Source organism: Lissotriton vulgaris, chromosome 8, assembly GCF_964263255.1.
Source record: "Lissotriton vulgaris chromosome 8, aLisVul1.2, whole genome shotgun sequence".
Taxonomy (NCBI): domain Eukaryota; kingdom Metazoa; phylum Chordata; class Amphibia; order Caudata; family Salamandridae; genus Lissotriton; species Lissotriton vulgaris.
In genome coordinates, this window is record NC_141696.1 from 1,260,122,996 (window position 1) to 1,260,129,733 (window position 6,738).

The following is a 6,738-nucleotide window of genomic DNA, read 5'->3' on the forward strand; positions in this document are numbered from 1 at the left end:
TCCGTAATTTGAGGTCCCCAAATTACGGACGCCTTGCAGACATCATACTTAAATCGAAATGGGAAATTTCAGTAAGGTATGTTGTTTCCCTGGGAGAGGCCCCGAGTTTTTCACTCGGGGCCTCTTGCACCTATCTTTCAAACTGTAGAGGCTGCCTGCAGCGGCCCCTCCCAGACCTCACGCAGACTGTGGAGTGGCCCATTGTCATTCTGAGAGTGCAGCTGATTAGCACTTATAGATTGAAAATGGGCCCAATTGTAGGGACAGCATGCACCTAACAATTTGCACGTGAAGATGGCTGACAAGGGTTCTACACCAAAGCTGAAAGTCCTGGCTTTTCTGAAAGACAAGTTAGAAGGATTGTAGCGTCAGGTGGAGGAGGAGGTGCAAGCTGGCGTGAACCAGGAAAGCTCGTTGCTAAGTTTTCCATTTCTGAAGGGCTTCCTTGCGGGGTATGTGGTGGCCTAGCTCCGGGCCTCAGCTGTCCCAGGTTTTGCTATTTGTGCCTGGTACTATGCAGCTCAGAAAAATGTGGTTCCTTACGTCAAGCAAACTATCCGTGATTACCTTAGCTCTTTCAAGAAAGAGCAGCCAGAGGAGCAAAGCACCCCATATATTGCAGCTCTCATGCTGCTAATCTTAAACAATTTGCACAATGAAATATGTGCACACCTTCTTAATGAGAGAATTGTATGCTGTTTTATTGTTGACTCGGAAACAGCCGGTCTGCTCACACACTACGAATTAGGAGACTTAGTTTGGGGGTCTATACTGGAACTAAGGAGCCTTTTCATTTCCTTTTCTGACCTGAAGACTCTTAAGATATAGTTGTACTATTTTAATAGTTAATGTATAAAGAAATTTGGCTTTATTTCAGCACAAATCTCTCATAATGGAAAGCGTACATTACTTCAACTGGTTTCCAAAGGTCAAGTTGTTGATGATATATTTCTTAAATTCTAAACTATCTCTGAATTGCAAAGCAGATTAATGTAAATGCAAATGTACAGGAATTTATATAGCGCAAATCACCGAGCGGTTTCTAAGCGCTTGCTTAGGGAACCCGTCCTGGTATTCCCCTGTGAGATATCCCCGGCAGGGTATCCGCAAGGTGAAAGCCAGGCATCCCGCCGCGAGGGGCCGTTGTGGAGATTAAGCAAGCTATTGCCCAGAGTCGCAGAGTGTGAACCTGTGAATCGAGACGGCACCAAAGCGAGAATTGTCAAGTCCATGGACATTTTAGGACTCAAGACCCCGCCGAGCCGGGAATTGAGCCCTGGTCCCGGGCTGACCTCTGCTTCCAGGTCTGCCTCCTCTAACTAGTGAGCCACACTTCTCCACGTGGGTCTGCTTCAGCCAGGTTCGTACTCTGCTTCTCAATGCTACGAGGTCTCTGCTGCAGTGTTTTTGTTTGGGAACATAATTTCTGTCGCCTAGTTTCTTGAGAATATGGTTCTGTAAGAGGCTGCAAATAAGAAACCCTCCTGCTCTACACTCAGCAAGTGGTTTGGTGCCTTTACTTTATTGTAGCATTGAAGTTTTGGGTCAAATTTCAAGGTCTTCACTTTAGATTAAGGACGGACTGTATTAAGTTTGGCCCAGAATTATCACAGCTATCTGCTTGCTTACCAAACAAAGTGTATTTGTTCCATAGGTCTGAATTTGCTATAAAATGTGCTGTTCCTTTCTTGCTCTGCTTAATAAATTATGTTGAGAACTTGCTAGTGACGGCATGTGGTGTGCCTTCTCCTGCATCGGACTAAGGCAAGTCATTCCGCTTTTGTCTTGGCACCATGCTGGAGAAAATAAAATAACTAACAGCTATTTCACTGTACAGTTTAAAGTCAGATTTCAACACAGAAATAAAAAAATACTATTTAATGGTTATTGTTACATTAGCACAAATTTTGATTCCATAAAGGGCCTAATGTCGCTTTGCAAATCTGCGTGCATTCTGAAAAACTGTGGAATTCCCGATTGTCTCAACCTTATATAAACTTATTTTGACTTTTATTTATTTTGGTTGTCTATTTACTTACTTGAATATTATTGTGCCACCTCCTCTGATGTCTGTAAAATGTATGTTTTGTCCCACATTTTTGTCCTGAATTGTGACCTTCTGTCCTGAATTTTTGTCCTGAATTTTGACCCTTTGTCCTGAATTTTTACACTGGCCGTCATGAATTTGCACCCATTCCAGTTGGTCACCCTACAGTCACCTCATGACTAGGCCAGGGCGCCTGGCTGGAGCCGAGACAGGCATCAAATAGGCACTGACAGTGGGTGAGTGCCATAACACAAGACGCGTGAAAAAACCAATCCCTAACCTCCTAGAAAAAGCTCTTCTTTACCTATGACCAGCCACCGTGTATACCACAAAACAGTGGCTGGTGGAACAAAATGGTGGCATAAATATCCCTTGGGCTATAAAGTAGCTCGACTAGCCCAACCGGGGAGGAGCAGGCTCCTAGGCCTCGCCCATTCCCCAAACACCCCGGGGCAGACCTCCCTACGTTCGGCTGCCCCCCAAGACCCACTTCAACCCCATCCCTCAAAATACACACACACAAAGACTCACACAACACACAAACACACACGCAGTGCTTGGGGTACTGTGTTGGGTAATTATAATATTTATATATCTCGTCCCCCTCACATCAGGATGAATGGCTTTGAATCACCAACACTAAACAAGACATGGAAGGCTGAGAGCCTCATAAGAACCTTTCTCTAACAACACATGGAGAAGTTTTTCTGCTGATGACTAAAAGAGACATAATGTAAGGGTTGCAGGAATAGAAGTTCCATTTTTATCTCCCCTAGTCACCTTGCGGTTGCTTCAGATAGGACGCGCTGGCAGGCTGCAGCCTTCTGTCAAACGCTTCTTGAGTAATGACACGGATTAAAGACGCCAGCTGCCACTTATAGGCAGGTATTAATATTAAGAATGACAGACTGATAATTGGAAGGGAGAGCGGAGTGTTAAACTTAAAGCCTCTCGGTTTAAAATAGTAATTGTATCAAGAGACATAAGTATTTCCAAGTCTAGAGAAGTAAAAGGCAAAATGCACATTATTCTGCTCCTCTCAAACACTTTGAACGTCTATAGCTCCCTGACATTTTAGGTGAGTTTTTAAGGCGCCCTTTGGAATGGTGAGCTCTAGGAATGAAAAGGAGCCCATTTTGCATTAAACTTGAATTGTGTCCTGTTCCGGTGTGATAAACAGTCTCACGTACACCGACCCCGATAGTGTGAGTTATGAGTTTCATTCTGTGGTGTGGGAAATTCAGATTGGGTTCAAACAAGCCTATTGGAAGAAGGGGCCCATCTATATAAAAGGTGCGTAGTAAATCAGTTTTATTTGGGTGTGCATCAAACTACTCCCAGAGTCCCCAACACTGCACACTCCACTTGGAATTTCTCAACATTAATATGTAGGCCTGTGGTGATTTATACAATCGCCATTGGCAAGCTTCAAAATAGCAGGACGTGATCAGATTAATCAATGTATATGTAACACAATCTAAACTTGGCCTTACACATCCTACCCAATCCAAGCTGATAGTCCCAGAACTACCTGGTACAGGTTCTAATCTCAGAGCAGCGGATCCATTAAATGTCACTGTTTTGTTACAGGTAATGGTTAGTAAAGACGTGTAGGGGGTTTACCAGGGCCTACAAAAACTTAGCAACAGATTTGCAAAGTTCTTTTGGTGTTGCAGCCCGGTCAGTAGCAAAATCCCTTGCGTTTTGAAATCCATATAGGGTCGCACATGGAGGAAACATGAAAGGGCGTCCTCCTATTTCTGAATCAGAGATGAATGTATCAATGGTTTGTGGCCACAAATGCAATTTCAAGCCATTGTTGATCCCAATCCTCTTAATAGCGATGATAACTGATTTGAACAAGCATTTACAATGCAATACGTCTCGCATTTGCTAAATTTTAAGCTATTGGCATTGTAAATGACAATGCCTTTTATTTATCTGTCTTCAAAACCAACACATAGATAAAAGGTTTGTCATTTACAATGCCAGTAGCACAAAGTCTAGCAAATGTGAGACCTATTGCATTGCAAATGCTTGTTTAAAGTCCTCCCAAGAATGTATGCAGACCACAAACATAATAGGATCCCAAAACACAAAACAGATTCTGAAAACAAACAAATAAATGTACTTCTTTTAAAAAGCATTTAAAGTTTTCATTTGTTTCATGTTTACACAAGATCACACAGGACTTTTGTGTTTTAATACATCACAGAGCTACCACCTCAAGATGAGAAGAAAGAAAACTCTGTTGCTAGAATGTAGCAGCCAGGCTGCTTGGCGCTATAATCTCAAAGATGTTATCTTGTGCAATAAAGAATTCTGAAGTCGACAAAGTTAATAGACCCTACGTACCGTAAACTGCCCCAAATCACCATATGTGAAAGTGACGCCAATATTCAAATGGTTGTTTTGTAATCGCTGCAGTATGTGCGCCGTCTGTCATATAAAAGCGTTACCTCTTTAACAAGCCAATACCCAAATAAAAAATAAACTGTGCCTCTCTCGATGCACACGGAATGGTTGGGGGGAGGGAAACGCTGTGTTTGTGCTCAGAGGGTGGGGGGTGGTGCCCCTAATGCAAAGCAGGAAATAAACGAGGAGGCACTTCAGCCGGCGCCCTTCGCGCCGCTGCTCACTCCCAAGGCAAAACTCCATGGGAGTGAACATTTCAAAAGAGGTGGGACATGCACCGACCTTTAGCCATTTGTGTGCTTTTATTATAGAAAGACACACGCTAAAGCCAATCCAATGTGTGGGAGGAGTCAGACCCACACAGAGTAAGGGACAAGAAGCCTCGCAGAGCAGCGCATGCGCGCTGCTAGGCTCTACGTAAAAGGGAAAGTGTCCCTTAGGGACTCCTTTCCCTTCACGAATCATGTTGGCAGCGTCTAGGGGAGCAGGCGATGGTCCAGAGGACCACCACCTGCTCCCCTGCTGTTTTCTAGATGGGAACCTTGCTTTTTTAAAGCAATACTGGTTACTTAAAAGAACACAGGCTGCTTTTAAAAACAACAAAAAATCCCGTTTGGGAAGGCATAGACAGGAATCATGGTCGGCTTTTCCTCACAGCCCACCACCCCTGTGTTTGCAGCCATTGACAGGCAGGGGGTCGCATATATTGATCTGCCTAATTAATATAGATCTGTTTGGTCGTTCTGTGACCTCTTCAACAGGAAATTTTGGGATGTGTCCTATTAGTAGATACATTTCATCACTAAATTAAAAGATGGCTGTAAAATGCCGGTGCACAGTTGCAACCATTTTTTGCAGTCAATCTTCTGCTACATCAACCCCCTACTTTTACCTGTTCTCAAACAGAGGTCAAATTAAATGCTCTTTAAGATACACACATCTCCTCCTTTGGTACCCTTGACAATCTTTAGGTTTGACACTGCAGGAAGGGGTGGGGTATATAATGACTAACAAACACAGGTGACACATATTCAGAGATAATGTAATGTGCAGATAAAGGACTTTGCAAAACATTTACTAACTAGAACCAATGAGATGTCCCTGATAGGATGAAAATAGGCGTACCTTCCATGTCATTTAATGGAATGACTCTTAGTACAAAGGTTGATTATGGAGGTCCATTTAATTATAGTTGCTTCATATACAACCCTTTGCAAGATACTCGGCCTGCCATTGAGAAACAATGATTGTTTATATTTTTGTCATTGTAGAAATTACCACATTCGTATTTGTCTGACAATGGAACAGACAGATGAGGCAAAAATAAATGCTGCAGTCCACATCCAGAATAATGATCTTATTGCAGAAAGACGAAAGGGGGTCTAAATGACTGGTAATACTTTAATTCTGCATTCTGCTGCACATTTGCAAAGAGGAAATAGTTTCAATTTATAGTTTTTGTGCAGGAAGGTACACCTTCCTTCACAAAAAAAACCCTGACCACAACGCAGACACCTATGCACTGTGGTGCAAGCATACCTGTGTTGGAGCTAGGAGGCCAAACGTACGCCAGCACATGGGGAGAACAGACCTGCACCATTCCCATGAAGATATTGCACAGTTCTGATCTCTCCAGGTGATGCAAAGTAGCACAGCAACTTTGCTTGCTACACTGTATTGTGCCCCTTCTTTGTAAATATGTCCCTCAGTGTTCGCACATCAAGAGTATGCTGCTTGTAACCATATAGGCCTTAGGACCAGCAGCAGCCCATTCTTAAGGGAGGAAGGTTACATCCTCCACCTTTTTCCTGACTCTTTATGTTCAGGGCAGGTTAGGCATCCAGGTGCTTCAAATGCGCTAAGGTGTTAGATTGTCATGTTAATTGCAAAGTTGAGCAATGTCCTGTCTGCGGCAGAGGGCATATTGACAGCCTTATAGGCAAATGGTGACAGAGATGAATCCAGAAAACATAATCTTGATGACAATCCCTTAATGGCCAAGCAGTGTACAGGAGAAATCTCTTTGTACATTTTTGTAACAAAATATATATAGTTGTATTTATCAAACCAACCCTAGCCCCAACACACCCTGCAAAAATATCTCATTCTCCTACTCCCACCTAACACCAAAATACCCTTAAAAACTATCCTAATTTCCATAGCCCCTCCCAAACTCAATCATGCATCTGTGAGCGATCCCCATTCTACAATCAAAACCAAACAAAACAGCCTCTGAGAGTCATGATCATGTGGCATTCACTTTTTCCTGTTCATTA

General features: G+C 43.0%; 1 pseudogene; it reads left to right on the forward strand.

Moving 5' to 3' along the window:
• The first annotated feature begins 268 nt into the window (after positions 1 to 268).
• On the forward strand, positions 269 to 828 carry LOC147698579 (SLC35A4 upstream open reading frame protein pseudogene; annotated as a pseudogene).
• The last annotated feature ends 5,910 nt before the right edge of the window (positions 829 to 6,738 follow it).